This window comes from Aythya ferina (genome assembly GCF_964211825.1).
Source record: "Aythya ferina genome assembly, chromosome: 4".
Taxonomy (NCBI): Eukaryota; Metazoa; Chordata; class Aves; order Anseriformes; family Anatidae; genus Aythya; species Aythya ferina.
The window spans coordinates 2,697,864-2,717,392 of record NC_140300.1 but is presented as its reverse complement, the minus strand read 5'-3'; the positions used below and the strand labels follow the sequence as shown (position 1 = coordinate 2,717,392).

At 45.5% G+C, this 19,529-nt stretch overlaps 1 long non-coding RNA gene across 3 annotated transcripts; it reads right to left on the bottom strand.

Moving 5' to 3' along the window:
* Positions 1-12,770: 12,770 nt before the first annotated feature.
* LOC311436057 lies at positions 12,771-18,961 on the bottom strand. Of its 3 annotated transcripts, none has more exons than XR_014692580.1 (4): positions 18,806-18,961; positions 18,438-18,496; positions 17,901-18,063; positions 12,771-14,544 (listed from the first exon to the last, which is right to left on the bottom strand). It is a non-coding gene; the product is annotated as an uncharacterized lncRNA (long non-coding RNA). The 3 variants fall into 3 exon arrangements; XR_014692582.1 differs by lacking the exon at positions 18,438-18,496 and having other exon boundaries at positions 12,771-13,539; positions 13,954-14,544; XR_014692581.1 differs by lacking the exon at positions 18,438-18,496.
* Positions 18,962-19,529: the final 568 nt, after the last annotated feature.

Sequence of the window (19,529 nt, the reverse complement as noted above, 5' to 3'; positions counted from 1 at the left end):
TTCCTATGTTGTAAACCCCATGAGGACTGCAGGGAGAAAAAAAAAAAAAAAAAAAAAAGAAGAAGAAGAAAAAAATACAACAAAAAACCCTCTCCCGGCATCTCAAATCCCTGAGCACAAAGAAATGATGTATTTCTTAGCATTTTGCCCTGCCCTGTGAGTTGCAGGCGGACTGGGAGCACGTTCATTTTTCAGGAAAGGATTGCCAGCTTAGAACAGATGAAAAATATTGAATGAGAAAATTTGGCATGCTCCAAATCTGCCGTTCCCATATGGACATTTTCCCCGGCCTCCGTTCCCAACTCTTTGGGGACTTCAGTCCCATTCCAGGCACTAAACACCTCAAAAAGGGGTAATGAAGTGCTCAGGACTGTAATGCTTAAATCCCTGGTAAGATTTATTTCCAAATGTCTCATTCAGAGCTACAGAGGGGATTTGTAACCATGCCAGGAAATAAATCCACATTCCCTGAGCCCCAACAAGTTTTCTCAACCACAATATAATTCATCCTATCTCCCAGTAGGGACATTTGGAGGCTTTAGTTTGGACTTCCTGGGCAAGACAGATTTTTGATCCTCAAAAAAAAATATATTAAAATTTCTTTCAAAGACTAGGAATTCCAAGCTGCAAGTTTGAAATCTCTCAATGATATTTTTTATTTTTATTTTTTAATTTCAGCATATTGGGATTTAAAAAATATAAAAAATTAGTAATTTTTACTTCACAGTGTCTTTCTTCATCCTGTTTTGACTTGGTTTAGCACAGAAGTCAAAACAAAATGGGATGACAAAGTCTGAATGCAGCTTCCCCCTTGCTCCTCCCTCTTCCCAATGGAAATGCTGAAAGGAAAGCCTTCATCTTCCTCCGTGACGAATGCTGTCGGACCCAACGTGCCCCTGAGAAGCCACGCTGGTCCTGCGGGACTCCCCCTGGAGCCACCAGCCCTTCTGCTGGAGCACGCTTCCGATATTTCCTCTGGCTCTTCCCAGCCTTCACATCCCTACTGAGAAAGGTGGCTTTTTTCTGCCGGTGTTTTGAAAGGATTTTGGATCAGAAAATAGAGGGAGGCTTCCTCCTGCCTCGGGGGATTCACAGCTGGCTGGGAGGAGAGGTGACATGAAAGAAGTGCATAAATTGCTGGACGTCTCTGGGAGGGCAGGCTGGGAATCCCTTCCTTCCCTGTTTTCATCATATCTAGAGAAAGGGAGGAAAAAAAAACCCACCCAACTCAGTCAAAAGGCAAATAGAACACCTCATCAATTTAAAATGTGTTATTACAATGCCTAATTAAGCTGTGGAACTCATCACCAATAGATATTATGCAAGCTCAGAGGTTAGCAAGATTGAAAAAGAAAAAAAAAAAGAACAGAAAAGAAAAAAGAGATGGAAAGAAATTGGCATTTATCTGGCTAATGGAGCATCTTCAGCTATGTTAGATTGGTTTGAAAAGGATATCAATTCTCGTACTGCAGAGCACAAACAAGCTACCAACAGCCCATTAGGATGAAACTTCCCCTGTGGGAAAATTGCATAATTTATCAAGTGTAGCGTTTCTTACATCTTTCTTTGAAACAGCTGGAAATGATTAATGTCAAAAGCAAGATCTGGAGGAAGATTGGCCACTGGTTCTGGCACGCTTGGAGTTTTTGTGTCACCGAGTAATTAAACCTCGGAGGATTTCGGCAGGCCAGGACAGAGTTAAATCATTCTCGTATAATTTAGGGACTTCCCATCTGGGTGCAGAAAGGAAAATTGCATCCTCCAAAGGCTTATCCCTGGAAAAAAAAACAGGCCCTCTGAAACATGCGGGACCCTTGTATAGCGTGGAAGTAGACAGAAGGCAGTTTTAGGAAACGTTTCAGCGCCAAAAGGCAGAGCCAGAGCTATGTGTGCTCGGATTCCCAGAGTGACTGCTGTGGTTGCCTTGGTGACAAAACGATATAGTGATTACAACTCGAGAGGATTTTAACCCAAGGGAGCAATCTGACAGCAGAAGAGAGAGGTTGCTCTTAGTCATAAATATAAGGAACTGTGACGATCTTTGTGTTTTCCCGGCCATAACAGCCCTATAAATTGGATAAAAGAGCCGGTGACATCCACCAACAAAGGTGTTAGCTCCATTAGCAGTGGTAGCGGTCAGGAACCTTCCTGGAAACCATTTTAGTGTCTCTTGTCTTGCCCATCAATTGTAAGCAATTTGGGACAGGGCCTGTCTTTCCATCCTATACACAGCACTTAGCTCAAGCCGGGTCCACAACTGGTACTTTGAGTTTCTGCACTAATACGGATAATAAAAGCAGACAAAAGAAATTACAAACTTTTTTTTTTTTTTCTTGTTTCCTGGAAAAAGTGCTTCACTTCTGATGTAAAGGTCCTCAGCTAGACAAAAGATTCCCTGATGTACCCTGGCCACAGGAACTCGTTGTGCACCCTGAGGGGAGAACCTGGGATGGGATGGGAACTACCATGAGCTCATGCAGTTCAGTGGTGCAGAAGGCCCACAGAGGGACAGCTTTCAGTGATATTGCCCAAACTAAGGCTTTTCTAAACTGAAATATTCAGGTTTTATTTTTTTCATTTGAAAAATCTAGTTTTCCAAGGGGAAAAGTTTCATGGTAAGTCATGAACAAGTTGCTACTGCCCTTGCTTCTGTTGTGTTTGTTTTTTTTTGTTGTTGTTTTTGTTTTGTTTTTTAAACAGAAGCACCCAAGGTACAAAGCTGCCTTGTGTTATTGAACCCAGTTGTCACAAAACTGCATCTCATGGAATTGATTTTCTTATTGAAATGTGAGAACACAGATCTGGAGCAACACAGCGAGCCCACTACCAGAGCTTCCATGGGTCCTTACCTGTGAACCCGTGTCACCTCATACCGAAGGGGAAAATATATATACACATACACAGTTCTGGGACCATAATGACAAAAATGAAGCAGTAAGTACAAAGATCCTACATACTCTATCAAAACAAAAACAAAAACAAGCTTATGGGCACCTAATAGTGTTACAACAAATGAGTACAGCTTGTCAAACACCAAGAGTTTTCACCAGGATCCATCCATCCAAGGTGTAAGCCCATGACAAAGTGTGAAGATTCCGGTTTAATTTAAGCCAAATATACCAAAGTTTCGGCTGTGAGCAAACAGGCACAAGCAAGCACTATTTTCACACACACACACACAAAAAAACAAACAAACAAACAAAACAAAATAACAACAACAAAAAAAAAAACTGCAGCTTGGTGGAACTCAATATCTTTGATTTTGATCAGGACAAAATGATCTATAGCTTCCTATTGATAAATGTAAGGGGGTGTCCTGGTTTCAGTTAGAACAGAATTAATTTTCTTCCTGGTAGCTGGTGGAATGCTGTGTTTTGGCTTAGGATGAGAAGAGTGCTGATAACACCCCAATGTTTTAATTGTTGCAGAGCAGTGCTTATACCAAGCCAAGGACACCTCAGCCTTTTCCTCTGTCCTGCCAACAGGCAGGCTGGGGGTGCAGTAAGAGCTGGGAGGGGACAGACCCAGGACAGGTGACCCAAACTAGCCAAAGGGGTATTCCATACCATCTGACGTCATGCTAAACAATATATAGGGGTGGCTAGCCGGGGGGAGGGGGCCGGACTGCTCGGGGTTAGGCTGGGCATCGGTCAGCGGGTGGTGAGCAATTGCATTGTGCATCACTTGTTTGTACATATTATTAGTAGTAGTACTATTATCATAATTATATTATTATTATTATTATTATTATTATTATTATTATTATATTATAATATTATATATATTATAATATTATAATATTATAATTATAATTATAATATATAATAATATTATAATTAAATAATAATAATAATAATAATAATAATAATAATAATAACAATAATAATGATAATAATAATAATAATAATAATTTTCCTGTCTTATTAAACTGTCTTTATCTCAACTCACGGGCTTCACTTTCCATTTCTCTCCCCTGTCCCAGAGAGGGAGGGGGGAGGGTGAGCGAACGGCTGCGTGGTGTTTAGCTGCCGGCCGGGTTAAACCACGACAGGGGGTTCCAAATTGCTGGAGGACAATGAAATGCAATATTCCAGCTGTCCTCCCTGACCCAGGAGCTCTAACCTGCTGACCTGTGCAAATGGGAATGGCCCAGTCTGCAATGGTCATCTTTCTTCCACCATTTATCAAGTCATCCCCTCCTTGACTCTGAACATACCGAACCAGTTAGGCCTTCAGATGACCAAATTTTGATGTCCCCTTTTTCCCCTGTCCCCTTGTTTGTGCTAGTCAGGAATTTCTCAGGCTTAGGTAGTACTTTTTTCACATCACGTAAGGGCCTGTTTGCTTTCCCTCTTTGCTGCAGCCTCCCCCACACACTGAGTCATTCCTTCCACTTCTCCCCAAAACTTTGATGTAAAGCCAAATGTCATGAGCCTGCTGAAAAGCCCATCCTCTTTTATGGCCTTTCATTTTCTCAGGGCTCACGGTGCCACTTAAATGAGAAGGCAAAGTCACGTGAAATCCTGTGGTGCCTGCATAGGAGTCCACTTTGACTTGAAACTTCGGACTCCTCGACAAGGAGAGGATCACCCCAAGGTGCTCTTACCTGCGCAGGACCTCGTGCTCAGAAATATCAAATACAGCCGACTGCACTAATAACATTAGCATGGGCACCTACTTCAGATAAGTAGGACATTTAATTCCCATTAACGCTGAGCTAATTAGAGCATGGTGAACAACAACAACAACAAAAGAAAACAAAATCTTTACATTTGTGTAAAACTATTTATGATCACCCTTAAAAATATAGGCCATCCTTTCCTTCCTCGGGCTCAAAGGAGGGTGTATATTCATTGACTAGAACAACCAGCAGCAATCCTCAAGATTTCATCTTTCATCTTTCGTTCAGGGATAAATTTATCTACAAAGAAAAATTGGTAGATATTCATGAATGCAGACAAAGACAGCCACATTAGTCAGAAAGCCTGCATTGCTAAATACAGTATGTGCACTAAGAGTGACCTAAATATCTATAAAATTACCCTGACTAATTTCAAGCAAGAAAAAGCTACCCAGAATTACTTTAATTAGCTTAAAAGGATGCTGTCAGCCACTTTCTCACAGCAGATTTAATACTCTATGTTATTCATTGTACACATAGCATCCCATGGTAGGAAAACAAAGTGCCGGTCTACTCATCACTGTTAATATTACCACTACTTATTCTTATCCAGAACTCCTTAGGAGGTGTAGTTTGTGCTCCATGGTGTGCTCCATCTGTTTGCCCCCCAATGTGTTTTAAAGCCACTTGTCAATTCTAAGAAACAGGAGGAGAGCTAGCTCTGATTAAATTCCATGTTATCTTCCAGAAAAGCCCAGGTGCTGTTGACTGCTCAGCACCAGGGTGGATTAGACCTCAGCATCTCAAGCCACGTTCACTGAAAACAAGATTTTGTGGCTTTCTTGGTAAAGTTTGGGCTGACTTGCCCAGCACCACCTAGGAAGCTTATGGCAGAATTTGTGTCTCCAGCCTAAATTAAGAGATCTTGCCCTTCACAGTGCTGGGTTCACATTGTACAGACAACCTTAAGTCTCACTTTTGAGCATTCAACTTTTGGCTAAAATGGTGGTCTTTTTGCTAGCAAGGATTCTTTGACACAGAAAAGAGATGAAAATGTCTATAAAATCAGGAGGGGCCTGGGGAAGGGCAACTAGGAATAATGGTACAAGAATGAGGGACTGTCCTTTGAAAATGCCTCGTGACAGGTTCAAGCATGCAGTTAAGATGCGAAGCTTCCTAAAGCCAGATCCTGGCAGTGCTTTACATGTGTTCAAAACATGATGGGAAAAATTCAGGGAAGAAGAATCCATTGCAGGGTATTAAATGTAAAAATAAATAAATAAATAAATGTGGGACATCCCTAGACAAATTGCTAGATGTTGAGAGAATATTTGGGAGATTTTCACTGCAGCCTTAAATTCTTCTCATGTTTTTACCATAGTCCACTGACAGAGAATGGTCAAGGTGAAGTCCAGCCAAAATGGCTATTTCTTATGTCATTTTCAAGCAAGATCTTGCTTGAAGTCTGCATTTTTGAGGAGAAGGGATGACATATCCTGCTTCCCTCTTGGGCTAAGGAAAGGATCAGAAAAAATCCTATAACACTGACCAAAAGAAAACTAGAAAGGGCTGGAAAAAGCAGCCAGCTTCAAAGAGAAAAAGTAGCCTTCAGCATTCCAGAGATTTGGAGCATCCTTCCTATCTTCAGTCTGTTTCCTGAAGCTCAGCAGGGTTCTGAAGGCAGGGAAACTGGACTGGGAGCCCACGAGGCAGCGGAGAAGCTGTGGAGGTACAGACACTGCTGAAAATAAGTAATCTATCAAGAGCCTCCCTCTTCGTCACCAGGGCTGCATTTCAGCCAAGGGAACAAGAGAAACCCAAACCACAGTCTCCGCCAACCCGGACAGCCCAGCAGGACGCAGCGGGGGAAGGAGGAGAACTTCATCTCGTTAATCACTCCCAACTGGGAGAGACGGGCTGAGAGCAGGCGGTCCGCCAGGCCGTCACTGGGTTTCCCAACCTGATACCATTCTGCCCACCCTCTGTTCCCTGCTGCCTCCCTCCTGCCTCAGCCCCCAGTGCAAGGATGCTCAAATCTGGACAAATAGGGGCAGATTTTGCACCTCACAGAAATCTAAACCAAAGTCTTCCCCCATCAGGATCCGAGCTAATATGTCCTCCAAGCTTTCTGAAGATGCTCGCTGTTAATTAAACCTGTCCCAGAGGTGATGCTGTGAGCACACAACCCAGTGAGTGCTGGGGGCTCCTGGTCGTGGTGAGGAGGTGAGAGGAAGGCACCATGCCCATCATGAAACACAGAGATGGAGGAGAGAAAGACAGGCATCTCCATCCTGCCATAAATAAATGTAATATCAAGTTGGCATGCTCTACCTGGGAGGGTGAGGACTCACATCTCTGAGGGCATACCAGGCTGCTGATTTCATATTATACTTTAGGCACTAGAACACAATTAAATGGGAAATAATGAACTAAAGCTGCTAAGGACAACCCACAAACACAGTGACATAGGGCAACATTGCATATCCCCTTCATGTGTTGTCTCCTGGAGCTGGCTCAGTCCCTCTCCCATTCCCTGAATTTGCCAAATGGCTCAAGAAATGGAAGAGAAGCTGTGAAATGCCAGAGGGTCCAGCATCCTGGCTGCGCCCAGTAGAGCCTCCCCATCCCCACTATACTCACCCACCTGCCCTCCACTTTAGGGGCCAACCTGCTCTCCATAAGGGCTCCCCACATCAAAATAAAAATGGAATTTAAAAAAATACAGTACAAAAATGAATAAACCAATAAAGCCTTGCATATGAAAGCCCCTCACTCACCAAGGCTGACATGCATCTTCCCTCTCGCACCTGGGCCCCTGGACGTCCTTTTGGCTTCACGGGAGGATCTGGCAGGGCTGGCACAACAAACGGCTCTGCAGGATATCATGAAGTTGGGTTTGCCATAACTCATTCACGGTGCCTTGCAAGGAGGGCTTCAGGGAACTAATCAATCCTTTGCCAGTCCCCCTGGCCCTTTTCTCTCCCTTTGCGATGCCTCCCGCTCACTCCAGCATTAGGAAACCTTCCAAATGGAAATGTAAGGAATGTAAATTGATGTCTTCTCTCCAACATGAATTATCTGACTCCTGCGGCCGTCTCTGCAAGATCATTTGAGCTGAACTTGACTGTTGCAATAATTAATTTCCAATCAAGCAAATTTGCGTAAATCTTCCCTTTAGAAATCTGCCTTAAATCAAGGGTTTAGGCACCACATTCCAGCTTGGTTTCATTAAAAATAGATTGCTATTGAAAGCTGCCAGCACTGTAAATACAGGCACCACGCCACCCTGCAGGACGGCTCGGATACACACTTTCCACATAATGAAAACCTGCCCTAAAAGCTGTCCCCGCAGCAAATGTCCCCTGTAAGCTGCTGGGTTGCTATCTGCAGCTGCGACAGCCGTCTCTTCTCGACATATTTCACCTTGGAGGGATGGCTTTGAAGTAAATGGGATGAGGGCTGCGGGAGGAGAGAAGGTCTTGCCAACTAGAGAAATCTCAGAGAGATTTTTTGTGCAATCCACAACCCAGAGAGCAGTCTGCTCCTCCGAGAGAAGAAGAGGAACCCATTTCTGTAGGACATGAGCAACATCATCAAGGCCAAGCCATGAAATATATTGCAAGTGATGGCAGAAGCTGAGGGAGAGAAGGGATGGGGAATGCAATGTTGCAGCCCAACAAAGCAGTGAGATTTACATGGGTTTGGGATTCATGGCAGCCCAGTTTTTGGAGCAGGGAGGTCAGAACCAACAGCCCTGCCTCAACATGTTGAGCTTGCCAAAGCCTCCATCTCAGAGGATGCCCTTGTGAAAGGGCGGCTGAAAGCTTTCTGTTTCTTCCCCCAGGACCCTTCCTGTCCCAAACACCCAGATTTACGGCTGTGCCCTTTTCTTGGAAAGTGTTCCTCTGCAGATGACCAGCTCTGGTGCTTTTAAAGGGCTTTGGACATTCACATCACAGAAGATGGCCCGAACAACATACGGAGTCCATCCCAGTCTTCTCTGGAGACTGATTAACTCATTAAAGTACAATCTAACAGGCAAGCTCCTTCAAAGGGTCAGGCTGTGTTGTATGGAAGTCCAACAAGATGCTCAGGAAGAAATAAATTCATTCTCTTAAAGTGAAGTCTTCACCCATGGTGTACAGATGAGGTCTTCTCCATGTCACAAGTGCTCCAGGCACCACTGAAGTCCCTGTTTCTGATCCATCTCTGGACAGCTCTGAGGTCTCTAAGAGGACTGGTGTCTCTGCATGGTGGTGATGCTTTCTTAAAGGAAAGGATTGATGCAGAAAAAGAGGAGGAAGATGTGGAGCTGTGTAGGAGAATATCTAGTAATCCTGATTTCCAGCTTCCTCAGCCACCAAAACCACGGGAGGAATGAAAATTCAACAGCACAAGCCTGCCTGGTGGTTAAAGCACACCATGTATTTTGGCCCCATGAATGAATGAGAAATCTCATGATGAAACTGGTGTCCCAGCATGCTGTTCTGAGACCCACCACTGGTGTTGTGTCAAGGGAAAAAATTGGTCATATTTTATCATCACCAGGATTCAGGAGAGGAACTTTTTTGTTTCAAGAGGGTGTTTATGCAGCCTTCTCAAACTCCAGCTCATGCCTGAGCATGAGGAAAATGGGACAAGATGAAAATGCATTGGGCTTTGGGGCTGGGATATTCAGTTCCCCAACATAAACTTTCCAAAAAGTCTAATCCAATGGGGAGCTGGAAGATTTCATGAAGGTTTCCTGTATTTCCCTTTGTTAATGCTGCCCAGTGAATATGAATATAACCCAGATTCCACCATTTCAGCCTGCTGGTTGGCTGACCAGTATCTTTGGCAAAGATCAGGTCCATTCCTCCCAGTGCATTTATGGTCCTTACTTAGTCCAGAACATAGCCTGAGGATCCAGCTGAGGCTGGTCTTCTCCATGGTGTAAAGGGTGCTAGGAAACTTCAGTCCAGCTCTGCAGTGACTAATTCTGCTTGGTCCTGAGAAGAGTCAGATACTCCCTTCCTCTCTGCCTTCCCAAACCTTTTCTCTTTCTACCAGATCAGAGATAGCAACCCAAAACATGTCCTACTGTCCTATAGCCTCGTGCAGATGGTGTCCTCTTCTTCTCCTCCCCTGCCATCACTTCCAGTTCTGATGATGCAAACTGGTTCCAGCGGAAGGAAAATGGGTTGCCTCTTCAGGATGAAACTTTTGAGGGCTTTCTGCTGTCCCTAGCACTTTCTCATTCACACAGCCTGAATTCAGGTTGGAGAAGATACAGTTTCAGCTGAACTGAGTCTTAGTGGGACAGCATCACTGCTTTTTTCAAAAAAAAAAAAAAAAAGCAGCATCACTCCTAGGAACTATTGAAATGACTGCACTAAGAATTGGAACTCCTCTGCCATGTGCTGCTTGAAACACACTGTCAATACTTAATAAATAATGGGGATCTATACTGAAGACATTCCTGCCATTAATCACTAGCAAACCCACATCCCCAGTAAGTGCATTGATAGCAAATCTTGAATCCAATTTCTGCTTCAAGATACTTTTTTAAAAATCAAAGTATAAGGTTTCTTATTTTTCTGGTTTGTGCCTCACTGGCTGGGTTAGGGGATGCTTAAGAGACCGCTGCAAAATTAGTTTCATCAGCTACTGTTCGGTTGGTCTCAGAATCTATTTTCCAGGCTCCAAAGCAAAATTACAGTCCTTCAATATTAAAGTATTTGCAGAGTGGCATTACGCAAAGGTGCTGCTGTATTATTTACCATGGCAACTCAGGATGCTAATCTATCTTTTCCTTAAATGTGGAAGAGCCAAGATACTCAGAAATAGTCTGCCCTTAATGTGACAAAATGAATTTGTGTTGCATAAGGCATTTTTCTTACCAGAGAGACCTCCCTGCCATGGCAGGCAGAGCTGGGGATGGGAAGGGTGCTTGTCCATGGGTTAGGTGATGTGGAATGGCCTGGAGCAGTCAGGCTGCTTCATTCTTTACCTTTCCTCCAGGACTGGTTGGAAAGGCCTCCAGGAAGACCTGGGTATCTTACAGAGAATAACATAGGACATTTCTGCAGGGAACCCCTCGCTGGCTTTTGCATCAAACTGAATTATTCTAAGGATTTTGCAGTGAATGTTTTCTCCTCAGCTCAAGTATATCCTGAAACAACACACTACAGTGCCTATGTTTCCTTTCAGTTGATTTAGGTCTACCACCTTTCAGTTACATCAAGTGATCTGTTGCTTTCCATCACTGCTGCCATGACTTGGACCTTGTGGTTCACAACAGGACATGGACTCATAGAAATACTGGCAATGTTACAAGGTAGAAGCATGTCCCAGCCATGTCACACACCCCAGGCTGTCTTTCTCCTCAGGAAATCCATCTTCCATCCTCCACACACCCTCCCCTAACACATCCCACTGGAGGATGAATTACAGTGTACTTCATCTCCTTCCATACCTGCATATCCAGATCTTCCTTAGAAACTCAGCTGGACAAGGCACTGTCTCCTGACATGAAGTCAAAATAAGGCCAAGAAGCACCAAGGAGCCTGGGGACTTTGGTGGATTACTGCTGCCCCATAGAGTTGATTCAGCTTCTGTTCATCCCTCCCGAGGCAGGAGGTTGGCACAGCCTGTGCTGTGGGAAAGAAGCACATTTTGCAGAAATGGCACGATAATATGTGGTTATTAGCAGAGGTCTCGTCCACTCTAAATATTCGGTGTGGTTTGTGTGGTGTTCTCCTTCCCTTCGCCATTGGTGTCTGAGGATTGGGCTGACGTGCTATTCTTAGCTTAGGTCAACATTTACTTTGGAATTTCAGTATTTATTCAATGCATAGAGGCAGACGTGTCCACAGCCCAGCAGTTCATGGCACCAAACCTTGCGAATTCCCCTCACAAAGCCTGTTCCAATTTGTCAGCCCTCTCTTGCTAGAGCAGCCCAACATCTGCTGTTGTGCGATCCACCCACTGCCACCAATCTCTTGACCAGAACCAAGACACAGAAGAACTGTCAAATCCTATCAAATTCACCAAATCTTGGACTTTCCCTCCAGCCACGGCAAACCACAGATCCCTCGCTGAAAGGTGGTCCTTTGCCACCCCACAAAGTTGATGGAGTTCTTTGTGGTCATGAATAACCTTGGCTAATTACAGTACCTTGTCACACCCATCACCACTCATTGGTCAACATAAAAATCAGTGTCCTAGGAGCTATTGAACTGGTTTCCAAAATAAATAAATAAATAAATAAATAAATAAATAAAGGCAAGGATTTACTTGTTCTGGAGTTTTGAAACACACACTGTTCTGGCGGGTGGGTGAGGGATAGGTTTGGGCAGGTAGGTACCAAACAACTTGAGTCCCTTGGCATTCTCCTGGCTTTGGAGAAATCTTCAGGAGAGAAAGGAAGTAGGGTAGGAATAGTAGGAAGCCCTGTCAGATGCCAGAGGAACTGCTCTAGAGTGGAGCAGAAAGGACAGCCCCATGCCACAAGGGCAGGACCACTCTGCTCAGTTCTGCAGGAGGGAGAGAGCCTAGAGGCACCATGTTCATGGGGTTTCTGCAGCAACACATCTGCTCTCCGTATCCCATCCCACGCTGGCCATGTCAAAACCATACGATTCCCTGTCTCCCTTCTCTTCTCACTCTGTTATCTTAGCCCCTGTAACTCCCAGCTCTGCCTGTTCCTCATCACTTTCCCTGCAGTCTCCACAGGCATCTCTCATCCAGCCTCTCTCCTCTTTTCTGAGGGCCTGCGTACCAAAAACCCTTCACCTCAATCCCAATCACTCATCTGTCCTTGGCTCACACCCCACATCCATCTCCACTCCTGCTGCCATCATACCACCCACGTGGCCTTAATCTCTCCACCAGGCTGTCTTTCTCCTCAGGAAATCCATCTTCCATCCTCCAGCTCCTCCACCTTCCTCTATACACCTTACCATTTCCAAAACTTCTTTTTCACAAGACACGACCCAGCCCCACGCTTCCTCACCTAAATATCAACCACCTCTGCACCGCTCCCTCTCTGCTGCCTCATCTCTGTGTGTGCACCCACCTCGTCCATGCCCTTTTCAGTCTCAGCTGGAGCGTTGGTGCTGACAGGCAACACAAAGCCCTTTCACATCACCCCATGTGGTGGCCAGGAGGGACTTGCTTGGGAGAAAGGCAACAAAGTCCTTCTTTATGGGATCTGCATACACATGGCCTTCACAGCGCTGTGGCGAGCAGTGCCAAGCGAGTGATCTGAATGGAGATGCCCCTCGCTGAATTACAACGGCACTACCAACCCCAACCCACAATGTGTAATGTAGTATAAATGTAATCGTCTCTGCAGAATGAAAGGCACGCTGCCAGGCCGCACACAGCTTGGCCCTGGACAATAAAGACATAATTATGGCTTCAGTGGGTTTGCTTTGCTTTGAGGTTTCCATCAGTGGTGAAATGTTGTTCCAACCTAACCTTCGGGAAGTGGATGATCTCATGAGCTGAAACTGCAGGGGCCAAGCTCGCCAGAGAGCCTATCGAAACGGGATTGCTGATAGCTCCAGTCCCTTTCCCCTGGAAGTCCCTGATATACCTTGCCCTCTGGAGGAGCTTCCTCAGCCCCAGATTCATGTGCTAGGGTGCAGATTTCTAGCTGTTGCTCTTGGTTTTCCCCTAGCCTGGGACATCAGGAAAGCCATTTTCCACTCTGCACCCAAATAAAAACAGAGGATCAATGCAGTGTTCTGGCAGCATCATTGCAATGTGAGGTTTTGATCCCAAAGCAGTGGTCCCCTGGAACATAACAGCACCATGTCCCATCATACAGTCTCCATTAAGCATCAGGTCCGTGCCCACGTTGGGCTGGGCACCGAGGTCTCGCCTGTGATAGCCCAGCATAGCTCCTTTCTGGTTTCCATGCCCAGGTTTCCCTTCTGCAAAATCCAGCACAGAAGGGAATAAATAATAATAATAATAATAATAATATATAATAAATACACTCAGGAAGCAGCCACAGGCTGATTGCACCAGGAGTCATTCTGTGTCTTGCAGGTTAACCAAAGACTCACTGCTCAAAGTCAAACCCTGATGACAAGTGTCAGATAAGGAATGGCACTGCAAAGCTTTTCCCTTTGGAAGGAGAAAGGGAAACCCAGGCAGTAGTTTAGAAAACTGGGGAAAACCTGGCATGCACACTTGCAGCATTCCCAGTCTTTGTTAGGGATCATTCATTGACACAAACCAGACCAAAACCTCATGAGGAGATGAAACCATTCTGATGGCCATTTGGCAGTTTTTGAACCCATTCTTCATCCTATTTTATTTACTACAATAGAAGTAACCATTACCTCTATTTAATGGCGCAGCACACCTTGTAGAAGAGCCAGCTTCTCCAGGAGATGCTCATGGATTTATGCTGACCAGGACATACTCTTGTCTTTATTTTTTATTATTATTTTTTTCTTTCTTCTATTTCTTAAGAATGGTCTCCATTTAATGTTATCGTATTACTTCCTTTCTGTGTCTCTAATCATTTTGGTTCATCTTCCATAAACACAGAGGGGGAAAGCAAAAAGAGGAAGCCAAATTTGATTAATCTATCTAGATGAAATCTCCAGGGCCTAGCCAACTTCTCTCCTTGGCATGGTCAGCCATCATTATCATGTATTTGCTGGCAATTATTTATGGTCAATTGCTACTCTCTGCAGACTTACTAATGTTTCCATGAGTCCTTTCACCCCTGTACCTTCCCTTCTGTTTAAAGGGAAGGTCTAAGGCTTGGAGAGCTGTGAACCATGCTGTTGGTCTCCATCACAGCTCGGGAAATTTTGCACTGGCTCAACAGCCACAGCCAAGCTCCACTTCACCAAATCACTGACACGTTCTTCTTCCCATCCCCGCAGCTGCTGTGACCTGCTTGCAGTGTCCTCTTGCTCTCCCTGTGGGGAAAATGGGAGAAATTAGTTTTGCTATGTTGCCTGATCCCTACGGTATTGCATGGAGCCAGGGTTTTGAGTCCAATTTCCTGCCATGGTGAAGGGATCCTGAGAGGCAGGATGGTGGGACATGACAAAAGGCATGCGCTGGAGGATGGGTTTGTTACCCAGTTCAGGCAACTCCCATTTGTTTCTAAGCTCCACATTCATTTTCAGCTCCATTCTGAAAGACATGTTTTGTTGTAAAACTCTTTTCTTTATATGACATTTGGGGATTTTAAGAGACTACAATTAAACCCAGCTTTTACTAACAACGAGCTATTTCCAACAGCACGTTCTTATACTCCAGCAAACATTCCCCAGCTCCAGTCCTCGTCTCTGGCTGCTTAAATTTACTCTGAAAACAATGTATTTGTCATAGTAAACCATTCCCAAGCTCTTCCCTTTCCATGGATTTGAGCACTCAAACAAACAAACAAAAAAACAACAAATGAATGCCATTAAAACACCCAAACACCAAGTGGGCTGAACAGAACATTTTAAGACCATCAGCCTAATGAGTACATTTCCTAACCAGAAAATACTTTTTTTTTTTTTTTTCACAAATCCAAACTTCTCATCTCATCACTACCTAGGTTGGTGAGGAGGAAACCATGGCAACTGCTCATTTTAATTGGATGTTTGTTGGCGAGAGAGAATGGGAAAAGATTGCATAATTGGTGCTTGGGAGTCTACATAAACATGACATGGTTTGGAGAGCCGAAGGATTCTGTTAAAGAGGAATGTGATATAGCACATCTGGCACTAGGGTGTATCTACTTTATGTAACACAAAATCAGAGGGTGTCAGGAGCTTTGCACGGCTTCTGCGAAACAGCACAAAGCCTGATGAGTCAGCCACCCCTTGCCACTCCATCAGCAGCCCGAACCTGGGACCAGACTGCAAAACAAGAAGAGGCTTCTCCCAGGCCCTTCCCTCTCCTCTGAGCCCTCTCGCCTCCCCGCAGAGAGAAACTCTTCCCTAGGCAGCTCCAGTCCTTAAAATGCAGTTTCTTTGGAGTTGGATCTAAGCATTGCCACCAGATCTCAAGTTTCCCACCTGTATAAGATAAATCAAGAAGATTTGGGCTGGCTTAGTGCTCTGCCCTTGCTTCTTCTAAATTTCTTCTTTTACCTTTATTTCTCTCTGTTTAAATTCAAACAATGCCCCGTGTTTGTCAGATCTCTCTTTGCCTATTTGGCTAAAATGATTTACTTATCATTGATTAATGATTTTCTTATCATTGTAAGACCTCTACTACAACTCCTCTTGTTCCTACACACCCCCACCCCATTTGCTGTTCACACCAATAAACAGGGCATTGCTCTCAGCTTGGTCTTCACTGCCAACGTGTCTAAGCCTTGGAGTTTAACTGAATAAAAGACCTTAAAGATAATGTCTTCAGCATTGGTTGGACCATAAGTCCCAATGCACATATGGAGATGTCATTGTTGGAGTTCTGCAAGGAAGATCTCCCAACCTAAAAAAGCACCTAGGGCTTATCTAGGCAGCGCAGGACTTGAGTGCGTGAAGTCCAGCAATAAGAGCTACTGGTACTTTGTCCCTTCTTCCCAAAGCTCTGGATGATGTATTTTGTCCCTTCTTCCCATCACTGTGGACTGAACTTCAAGGGGAATGAGAATGCACACAAGCTGGAACAAGTAAGGGTGGCTTTAGGGCACCACTCAAGCTGTGGTGCACCACTCAAGCTTTTTAGGCTCCCCAGGGAAGTGGTCTCAACACCAAGCCAGCTGGAGTTCAAAGAGTGTTTGGACGGTGCTCTTGTACTTATGGTTTGATTTTTGGGTGGTCCCACGTGGAGTCAGGAGTTGGAATCTATGATCCTTGTGGGTTCCTTCCAGATTGGGATAATCTCCGATTCTGTGGTGATTCTCTGATTTAGTGCAGCTCAAAATGGATGAACGTGATCCCTCCGAGCTGACCACAATTATCTGTGTAGATCTTCTGAGGGCTATAGCCTTTCATCTCCATCTTCATAACTTGATCTCCCATTTGTGTTCTCAAGGTCTTTTTTTGCAACATACCGGTCTTCGTGTTGGACGAAAGCAACCTGGTATTGCTGATAGACCCAGAAAAGGTGGAGAGAAGGCCAGAATGAAGCACACTTCGCAAGAGTCAACAGATGCCTTCAGAATCACAAGTGGAAGGGAAGTTGATGGTGCCAGGAAGATAAATTACACCCCAACTTCGATGCAAGAATCAAGCCCGTTCTTATTTTGGGATACTTCATGAGCACTCAACCACTCTTAACTCCTGTGGCTGTGCTCTGGGCTTGAGGAGCCGTCGGGAACAAGCTGGCGTGCTCGTGGCCAAGCCTTGCGTGTTTGGAGGGTTAGCAAAGCCCGCTAAGTGGAATCTGGCTGTGCTGTTTGTGTTGCTAAAGAGCAGCACATGGGCATGGATTCACTCGGCTCCGCCAGTTGGTGAGGAAAGGCTGGAACCCAGCTGCATTTCGAAACACGAGACGTAAACAATGATTTGCCAACGAGAGTAAAAGTAACCGCCTCTCAGCAGACACTATAAACAGTCTTGCACATCGAATCCGGAACCGTGGGGCTATTAGCCTTGCTATCGATACCCCAATAATGCAAACCGAGGAGAGATTGAGGCCAAATTGCTCGGTTCTTGCGCATCCTCCTCTTGCAAAGGCTGCTCCTCCGTCCTTGCCACAGGCAGAAATTGCCCTTCAGCTCTCTCTGGTGCCTGGGGTTGGCTTCTCTGATGCAGTTAAAACCTTGGTGAGAGGTTTTATTAGATATAAACTGAAACTAAACCAGTGGAGGCACCAAAATCCTGTCAGTGGAAGAGCTGTCCCATCTTCGGAGCGGTGGGGGCTGACCCCTTCCAGGTTTTACAGAATCACAGAATGCTTGTGGTTGGCCTCAAAGGGACCTCTGAAGGTCATCTTGTCCAAGACCCCTCCGTAAGCAGGGTCATGCAGAGCAGGTAGCCCAGGACCATGTTCGGGCAGCTTTTGAAGATCTCTTTCCAAGCATGGCCAGGCGCCTCGTGGTATACGCTGCAGCCCGATTTATTCTCGTGTTTGGCTGTGCAGGACAGATTGCCTCCCCAAGGCTCATCAGCCTGTCCACGCGTGTGGCAGCACAGGAGGGGATTGCACAATTTCAGATGTTTGCCTCCACAACAAGCCCACAAGCTGGAACTATGGATGACCCTGGGCTAAAGGGAGTTGCTGACTAGCTGTGATCCCTGACAGCCCCCCTTCTCTTGGCCTCTCCTCCTCCATCAAACCCCAGATCTTCCTACCCAAATGTAACAGCATCCTCCCACCTCCTCACCTCTGTCTTCTTGAGAGTCCTGCCTCATTTCATCGCTCATCCTTGGTGCCCGGTCCCACACTGAGGCTGGGAACCCCTGTCCAGCTCCTGCTCTCTCTTCCATGGGTTCTTCATCACAGCTGGTGCATTTCCAAGCCTGGCAGAGAGCTCATGGAAGCGAGGGCTGCAGATGCATTTAGGAGACAGAAAAGCAAAGAGCAAATTGCTAATAGAGCAATTCAGTACAGAAGGGGACACAGCAGTTCATCCCAGAGCCCTGAGCAGCCCCAGATGGGGTGGGCAAGGTTTGTGTGGGTTCACTTACATATCCCTTCTTCAAAAAATTAGCTTTTAATTCTTTACAGAAGAGCTTCTATTAAAGAGAGATTAAAAGTAAACAACAGACCAGACAGGGCTGAGGATTATCTTCTGAGTGGAAGGAGACCTGCAGAAATATTCCCCGCCTTGCATGATGTAATGCACTCTTTCACCTAGCTTAGGGGGTGAAACAAATTAGAGAGCAAAGCCACTTGTTTCCCACAAGAGCAAGACACTTACCCCTTGCTGAAATCCCGGGGTTTTTGTTCTCTCAGCCTTCTTGTGGCTCCGCTAAATTCCTGTTTAGCAACACAGCACTAATGTTGCACCAACGCTGAAACCATAGGCCCTGCTTTTTCTTGGAATTTGTAACTCCAGATAAAGCTAACACGACTGTTGGGCTCAATAATGCTCTGCATGGTGAATCTGCTCCAGCTGAGCCTGCCTCTGGGAGGCTGAGGAAGGAGGACAGCCCCGCAGAGAGGGTGCTGAGCAAGCCAAAAAGGCTGGGTGCCAGCCAGCCGTGTGTGCTGGGAGATGAACAGGGGCTGCAGAAGGGATGCTGGGGATCTATACAACCCCACAGCCACCATAACCCCAGCTCTTACCTGTGTACCCCTGGCCACTTTTGTGTTGGAGATGCTTTCTGCCTGCATTGCCAGCTCTATTGCAGACACAAACCTGGCTTGAAACAGCCACAGCATTGCCAGGAAGCTCTTGGGATGCTTGGGGAAGGTGCAGAGAAGGCTGACCTTGGGGGATCACGTAGAGATGGCTCTTCACATCTGAGCCATTTATCTCCTTGCCACAGGGTCACACAGGTGCTGAGAGTTGGTGTAGGCTCACAGGGAAGCTGGACAAATTAATGGAGGAGAAATTAACTGAGAATTGCTAATGCATAGAGATGTCACTCAGCTTGGGAAGTGGCTAAGACAACATGCCTGGAAGATCTTGCTTGGACTTGCATGAAGCACCAGGCTCTGTTGCTGGAGGTTGCCATTAAGACCTGCACCAGAGGAGAATTCCCTTCATTTTCAGGGTTACACCTGTGCCCAATTCAGAAGGACCCTTGAGCCCCCTCTCCTGCCCTAACCCACTGCCTGCCTCTGGTCCCAGCTGCTGGTGCCCAGCAGAGCCAAGCCTCTGAGTTTGGCAGTGGTCCCTGGCCTGCAAATCAAGAGAAGGAGCTTTTTATAAAATAGATAAATAATAAATAAATAAAAAGAGCAATATATCTGGAAACTCCCTTTCCAGTCCTGCACTTCTTGAAATGAAGATGAGCAAGCAGACCTAGGTTGCCAGCCTGATCCCACCTTGCTGTCTGAGCTGCCC